General features: G+C 36.2%; 1 long non-coding RNA gene across 2 annotated transcripts; it reads right to left on the reverse strand.

Annotated features, from left to right (window-relative positions):
* Positions 1-2,685: 2,685 nt before the first annotated feature.
* LOC140038985 (uncharacterized) lies at positions 2,686-4,501 on the reverse strand. 2 transcript variants are annotated; one of them, XR_011842515.1, is made up of 3 exons: positions 3,912-4,316; positions 3,292-3,766; positions 2,686-3,061 (listed from the first exon to the last, which is right to left on the reverse strand). It is a non-coding gene; the product is annotated as an uncharacterized lncRNA (long non-coding RNA). The 2 variants fall into 2 exon arrangements; XR_011842514.1 differs by having other exon boundaries at positions 2,686-3,766; positions 3,912-4,501.
* Positions 4,502-7,683: the final 3,182 nt, after the last annotated feature.

Here is a 7,683-nt window from a genome sequence, read left to right on the forward strand (position 1 = left end):
AATCTGTCATATATAGAAAAAGGGTATTACCAACCCTCAAAGTTTTTTTTTTTTTTTTTTTGGTTTTGGTATCTGATTTTAACAATATTAAACATTTACAAAAATCTAATTGTTCTCATTGATGTAAGATTTCAGAAAAATTTTCTTAGAAGTAATTTATTTTTTTTAGGAAGGCCATCCAAGCTGCTAGGTTGAGAGTTCAACTATGGCACCTCGTGTTTGTGTTGATTTGTACTGCTGGTTTGCGAATTGAAATCTTCATAATGTACATGTAAGTACTTAGAAGATTATGACACGTGTGACTTGGTCATATAATTTTGGAGCATTATTTTAACTGTTGAAATTCACAAGGTAACCTATTAAGATCCTTGACAAATAAAATATTTTTGGGGTTAATTACAAAAAAGATTTGCTACCTATGCTTTCGAATTATGAATCTTAAAGTTACTTTTGGCCTAGGTTATATCCTGTCAGCTTCAAAGTCGAAAGCAAAAAATTTTCTTTTCACTTTGCTAAACTTCAGCATCCAACATTGTTTAATTTGCCAAATACAAATCAGCTACTAGATTAATCTACAAATGAGGGACGACATCTATGCCCCATTTAGTGTAGCTATCTGGATACCAGATTCCCCAACAGGGAAACCAACAACACCTAGACCTCAGGAGTGCAGTGTAGACAAAGTTGAGGATCTCATTAGTCACCACAGATGGAACAGGAGGCTAATTCTAAACATCTTCAACTCTCAGGATGCTCACAGAATCTCCAGGATTCCTGTAAGTATTGCTGACAGAATGGATAGCAATTTTTGGAGGTACAGTCCAGGTGGGGAATATACTTTTAATTCTGGTTACAAACTGCAATATAATGGCAGAAATGTAGCAAATTCTAGGAAGAAGAGTACTGCAGGCACTGGCATGGAAGATACCAGCAAGCAAGGCACGCAGATATGGAGAACATTGTGGAAACTAAGCATCAAACACAAGATCAAGATATTCCTTTGGAAACGCATCAACAATGCTCTACCTGTGAGGGAAGCAATTCACAGTAGAACAAAAGTAGAGAGCCCAATCTTTAAAGGATGTAGGGAAGGACAAGAAACTACAGAGCATGGGATGGAGCGAAGGATCATCAAGGGAATTCAAAAAATGGTGGAGTAGACAGGAAGTGATGCAACATATTGGCTTAATAGCCAACATTTTGTGGCAAATATGGAAAAACAGGAATGAAAATGAGTTTAATGAGTCTCATTGGTACCAGCCAATCAAGATCATACAAAAAGCTCGAAGTGAATGGCTGGAGCAAGAAGATGGGATGGGATGACCAAAACAGCTAGGCTGAGCACAGCAGAAACATCACCAAATCAGGAACAATGCCGACAGGAGCTGGAAGCAGAAGATACCACGATCATCAGGATTGCAACTCAATGTCAGGAAAGACATCACACACTATGAATTGGAGTAACTGCCTTGCAAAGATCAATCCCAGCAGTGGCTTGCTGGGCATTGAAAGAAACACGAACTGGAAACAAGATGGCAGATGATGCAATAGCTGCCAAACTAGCAATGTGTAAAGCAGTGGAACAGCATTGGAGAAAAATTGTCATTCAAGTTCAAAACAAGGAACTCCTGAAGTAGATAGAATCGCACAGAGCTCAAGATAGCATACTGGCAACTTTGGTGGTATATATAATAAGTGTAAAGGTGTTGTTTCATACGTGCTCCTTTTATGTAGTTAAGGAAGAAAGAAATGTGATTAGCAGCAAAATTAGCATGTATGCCTTAGGCATAGGTCACGATGAGGAATGGAAATGTCCTCGGTGTCTTTGAACATTTTTTGTATAAAATTGTCGAGCCTTTGCTCATTACTGTAAATTCACATAATTAATACAAATCCTATAACGTTTTGGGAAAAAAGAAAAAGAAAAACCTCAACTGGCCTACTTGACATTTTTTAACCCCACTAGTCTAGCAGTACGTTCGTTCCATGTTAGTTCATTACTCCTATCCAATGAAAAGGAGCTTTTGTGATTTAGGCAATTCTAAATTATGTTTAGCCAAGCAGTAGGAATTAGTGGTTCAGCTGATTCAATTTTTAAGCCCAAAAATTTGATGTAACTTCGTTGTTATAGGCATACTTGTGGGTGCTAATAGTTAATGGTGCAACAATTGTAAAAATTTACAATTAACACTTTCTGGATTCAATAGACAGTATGAAGAACTTCATCTGGCCAACTTGAAATTTTTTAGCCTAGTTAATCTTCATTTCGACATTAAGGAAACTTTTAGCGATTGCTAAAATGGTAATCGATATCTCCTGAGGATTCTCCAATGAATGAGGTGTTTCAAGTTTCAACATGGGAATTAAAACTTCAGGTGTTACGGGACAATCAAAAATCAAAAGCTTCAAACAAGATTTATATTATTTATAACTGTACGACACTACAAGCCAAAAAAACACTTTGATCATAACACCGAAATCTCAATATTTCCCAGCAATTGAAAATGGCAGTCTAACAAAAAGAAGTTACTAACGAAAATAAAATCCTCGATATTTAGTTTAGTCATCCAATAACTATGTGGACGTATATAAAGTAGCATTGATCAGTTGTATGCATCAGGATTTGCGAGAAGGTAGGCCCACAATTGCGGCTAGCCTTTCCTTCCTTTGTTAGCAATGCATACGAGAGAAAAGGATTCAATTCTTTTGATTTCTCAATTTGGTCAAGACTAATCAAAAGCTAAGGAATTCCAGAGTCAACAAAAGATGGGAAGCAATACAAAAGTCAAGAAGAATGGTCGCTCTTTTTCTCTGCTGCCTCCTCCCTAAAGCTGCGGGAACCTTAACCTTTAAAAGCCAGCCGCCAAGAGAACCTAAGCCCGGCGGTAAAAATTGATTTTTTCCCCCCTCGGGAATTGTTATTTTACAGATTAAAACGAGACTCCCTAAATTGAAATAAAACGAAGCCTATTACAATTTTAATTTCTTCAGCTTCTCAAGTAGGCCCCACGTGCGGCAAATCTTCTGAACTTGGATTTTAAACACTTTTCAGTATCAGTACCTGAAATTAGCATCAAAACAAAATATCAGTAGAATCCACCCAATTAATGAAAATATTTAGTCAATTAATTGTACAATAATGCCCAAAATACCCACTAAAATGCATCCTATCAGAGGCGGATCATATGAGATTAAAATATGAGATTGTGAGCCACTTTACTTACACTTAGGATTAAAAATTATAAAATCATATAATAAACCCTTATTTTTTTTAATATTTATATAATATACCCTGCGGGTCGGGTACTTGCGGTTTTTTTATTTTGCTGATCCGTATCCGTATCCATATCCGTTTTTGCGGGTACCCGACCCGCATCTGCCCCGCTAAAAAAAATAGGATCGGATATCCTATTTTTCGGATTGGATCGAATTGGGTTAGTCGGGTTTCGGATCGGATCGAGTTTTTTGCCCACCCCTACCTCAACGGCCTTGAACATAGCCAGGGCATTTTCCTTTCCTGCCTTAATTTTTTCTTTTCCTCCCTCAAGTTGCTCTTCTGTAAACTGGATATCAGCTTTAGTGTGGTATGTGCTGCTTGTTTTGCAGATTGACCCTCCATCAGCAGAGGCTTCGAATTTGACAACATAAGTGACTTTCTCAATCACATCAGGGAAGGCATCACTTTCAGTTACAGTATAGCTGTAGGTGAAGTTGTCTTTGTCCAGTCCATTGACTATTATGTGTTTTGCACTCTTAATTTGGCTGCCTAAATATTTGACCAAAAAAAGAATTTTTAGTTTTATGTACAATAATTGCTTTTGATATAAGATAGTTCACTGCTGCGTAAAACACAAAGAACATTGAATGATTTGGAAAATTATGAAATGATTAAGTGGATGTTTAGAACTAACCTTCACCGAAAGTGATCAACACTCTTAATGATCTCCCAGTTCTCCATCTCCTTCAATGATCTCGACATTCTTAATGGCCTGTGGCAACACCTTGGCTATGAGGTTGTCATCAAGGATGAAGGCCTTAAACAGCCTTGCAGGAGGGATTGAGGAGGTGACCGCATAATCATAAGTGATAGGGGCCATGATGTTTTTTTTTTGTTCTTTGGAAATGGACGACAGCTAAGAACAAAGGGAATTCAAGAAGGTTTTAGACTTCAGTAGTTCCTTAAGAGGATTTGTGCTGCAAACGGATGTGATTGGAGATTGTATTTATAGATTGAAGTCGTAGCTTGAATCTAAGTAGAAATGAACCTAGATGACTTCATGGTCTGTCTTCTTGTGCTTTCTTTTATGTTGAATTGTCATGTAAACTTTGAAAGAAAAAAAAAAAGGACCTTGATTTCACATGGGTATTTGTTGGTTGCGTCATATTTGAGCAGCTTGGGGACACGTGGGTGCAGACAAGCCTCGTTGGATCGGTAGGCACTCCTTGCTCTGCCTTCTCGCTCTCTTCCTTGCTCTCATTTCTCTTTTTGTTGTGGTGTGACTCAAACCCTTGAGAACCACTGGGCCAATGGCTCAGTGGCCACCAGGGAGGGGCTTAAGTTCCTCCTTGGGCTGTTGATGAGGATTCAAACCTCACCAGCAGCGAAAAAAAATTCAAGGGTTGTGTCATAACACTCCCTTGGTCTAGTTGGGTCTGTATACCTACTAGCCCCTACAACAGCCTCCTTAGGCTCCCCCTCCCCCTAGATTAGGATAGAGTAGGTTATACAAATGTATCGTTGCTAACAAAAAAAAAAGACTCAAACTCCTGAGGGACAAAATTATTTTGTAATATGCTAACAATTTATATTTTTTTTTGGCCAAAAATATTCATACCAGTGAACTACTGAAATGGTATCCTTTTGACAATCCAACTTTGTTTTGTTTCAAATTGGTCACTCAAGTGATGAAAGTGCTGTGTTAGTGATCAATCCAATGGATTTCATCATTAACTTAGTTGCTGGAGGCTTTCTGTAGACATATGAATGAAAGTAATTTTTTTTTAATAGGAAGTTGTTGGCTGTTTTTGCCTTAAGTCAAATTTCATTAGGATTGAAAAATGGAGGTGTGTGTTTGTTTTTGAGTGAGTGTATTTTAGAGAGAAAGTAATACCATTTTGTCATTTATTTGAAGGGTAAATTAGGAACCTAAAAATGACATAAATGGTTAACATCCACTCCCTCCTCTTCTTTTATGTATTGTGTTTGTACCATATCTATGTACTATATATAAAGGGAGAGAGAGGAGGGGTTGGTATAAACTTTTTGGATTACTTTTTATAATTCTTATTTTGCTCTCTAAATAAAGGGCAAAATGGTACCGTCATCTCCCTAAAATAAACACACACACACACACACAACCATTTTTCTAGCCTAACAAAACTTCCAATAAAGCAATAACCCTCAACAACTTCCTATAAAAAAAAAACACAATTTTTTCATTCATATTTAAAAAAAAAAAAAATCTCCAACAACTACTAAAAAAATTTAATAATTTTTCCTTTCAAATTTACACAGGCACACGGTCTGTCTTTTCCAGTCACAAGGACTTCTTAGGTTGCTTACAAACCTAAATCCCAGGAAATTCCTCAAAAGCCAGCAACTCTAGAAGAGTCCTCAGGAGACTTATAAACTAAACCCAATCCCCCCCCCCCTCCCGGGTAAGCGATGTGGGATAAGTCACCCTGTACTAGGAGCTATTACAGGCACACGGTCTGTCATTGCCACTAGTAATACTTCAAATGTCACATCACATGAATGGCTTGAAAGTATCCACTTATTTTTTTTAGTTGATCCAAGTCAAGTTGCACTTGCGTAATGTGATGTTAAGCATTCAGAGTCATGCATCTTTAAAGTTTCTTATCTTAATTGCAGGTGTCATGCTTCTCAATCAAATTTGACATTATCTACATTTTCTTGGTTATAAATACTACGCTTTTTCCATGGTAAATATTGCATAAACTCACATTACTTGCATCCTGAGTTCTACCCCTCCCCAACCACTCGAAAGAGCACAATTACAAAGCATAATTCCAATCACTGATAGACTATGAACAAAATTGACTAAAAATAGGACTCAAATTAAACTTCAAACAAAAAGAAACTAATTGGAAACGAAAAAGAAAAAAGCTAATTGGAAACTGCAATTGACTAAAAAGGCCAAAATAATATGAAAAATGAGTGCTTGCTGTTGGCAAAGGTCCAAAAACTTATACTCAATCTAGATGAGGACGTAGCAGGCTATCCCAGTCCTCAAGGCATAAGGATGTATTGCTTTGTCTCTCTCTTATCTCGATGCACCAATGTGGGGAACGGGGTGGCAGGTGGGGTGACCAACCATTTATTTTTAAAATTTTTATTTTTGATATTGGAACTAGGAGTGCAAACTAATCTACTTAAACTGAATATTTTAATGTTCAAAATTTTATTAAAATTAAAATTGTGCTCAATATTAGCTTGTGTATTTAAGGAGCCAAACTTAGACGGGTTTTTATTTAACCAAACTCAAATTGAGGTCGAGGAGATTAAACTTTTTTTACACGTAAATTCCACTTTTATGATAATAGAGTCAAGTTTGAGTCGTGTTTGACAATTTACTGAACACAAAATGCTATTTAAGTTTGGTTTGAATAGTTGATGAAATGAAGTTCAAACGAACTCTTACCGAGTCAAACTTAATTCAAATATCAAATAATTTATTTCATTTCTTAGCCTTTATTGGAGTATTATTTCTTTTCAAGTAAATTCTTATCGAACTAACCTCGATTTGAATATCAAGTAATTTAGTTTTTATCACCTGATAATATAATTATTGGAGGTTGTCAACGAAGTACATTGGAATTTGTGGAAGAAGGTGAAGGGGCAGAGGGGATTGAAACTTGAAAGAATAAACTTGAAGTAACAAACCTAACTAGTGTAGAAATCTTACATTCCAAGCACTTTCCTTATGTGGATAGGGAATTTAAGGAAAACAAAAATTTTCTTAAGTTGAAAATTTCGAAGTTAAAGAGCCTGATATTCAAATTTTAGAAAAAAAAAATTATTAGAATATAACATTTTATAAGTAGACATTCACATAGGAAGTGACACGCCGATGATAAATAACCAGCTATTCATATCATTCCTATTATGTAGGTATAATATGTAACCTCTTACAAAATTTTAAGGGAAAATGACCTGTTTCATCCCTCACATTTCGCAAAAATATTCTTTTCGTCCCTCACTTTTAAAATGAAGCAAATTCGTCCCTGACATTTGAAAATTAAATCTATTACATCCCTGAACCTAATTTTCAATCTGAATCAAATCATCTAATAACCCAATAATAAATTTCGAAAATAGAATTGATAGATCATTCGGTCAACTTCATTGTATTCACATGACATTTATTAAACCAAAATAATAAAAATTATAACATAAACGGCCATTAGATTATAACATGAAGGAGTCATCCGAATCAGTACAGATGCAGCACTCAACGCAAGGATGATCAGAACAAGAAAAGGAATCGTGGCACAGCATTGGACAGGAAAGATAATAAGAGCTAAAGGAGTAGTAGAAGGAAAGAAAGGTGAAGCTCTAATGAAAGAAACATTAACCATTAGATTAGCTCTCCAAATGGCACGTGAAGCAGGCTGGAGGAAGATAGCTATCCTATCAGATTGCAAGACGGCCACAGATCACAT

The sequence above is a fragment of the Coffea arabica genome, chromosome 3e, assembly GCF_036785885.1.
Source record: "Coffea arabica cultivar ET-39 chromosome 3e, Coffea Arabica ET-39 HiFi, whole genome shotgun sequence".
Taxonomy (NCBI): domain Eukaryota; kingdom Viridiplantae; phylum Streptophyta; class Magnoliopsida; order Gentianales; family Rubiaceae; genus Coffea; species Coffea arabica.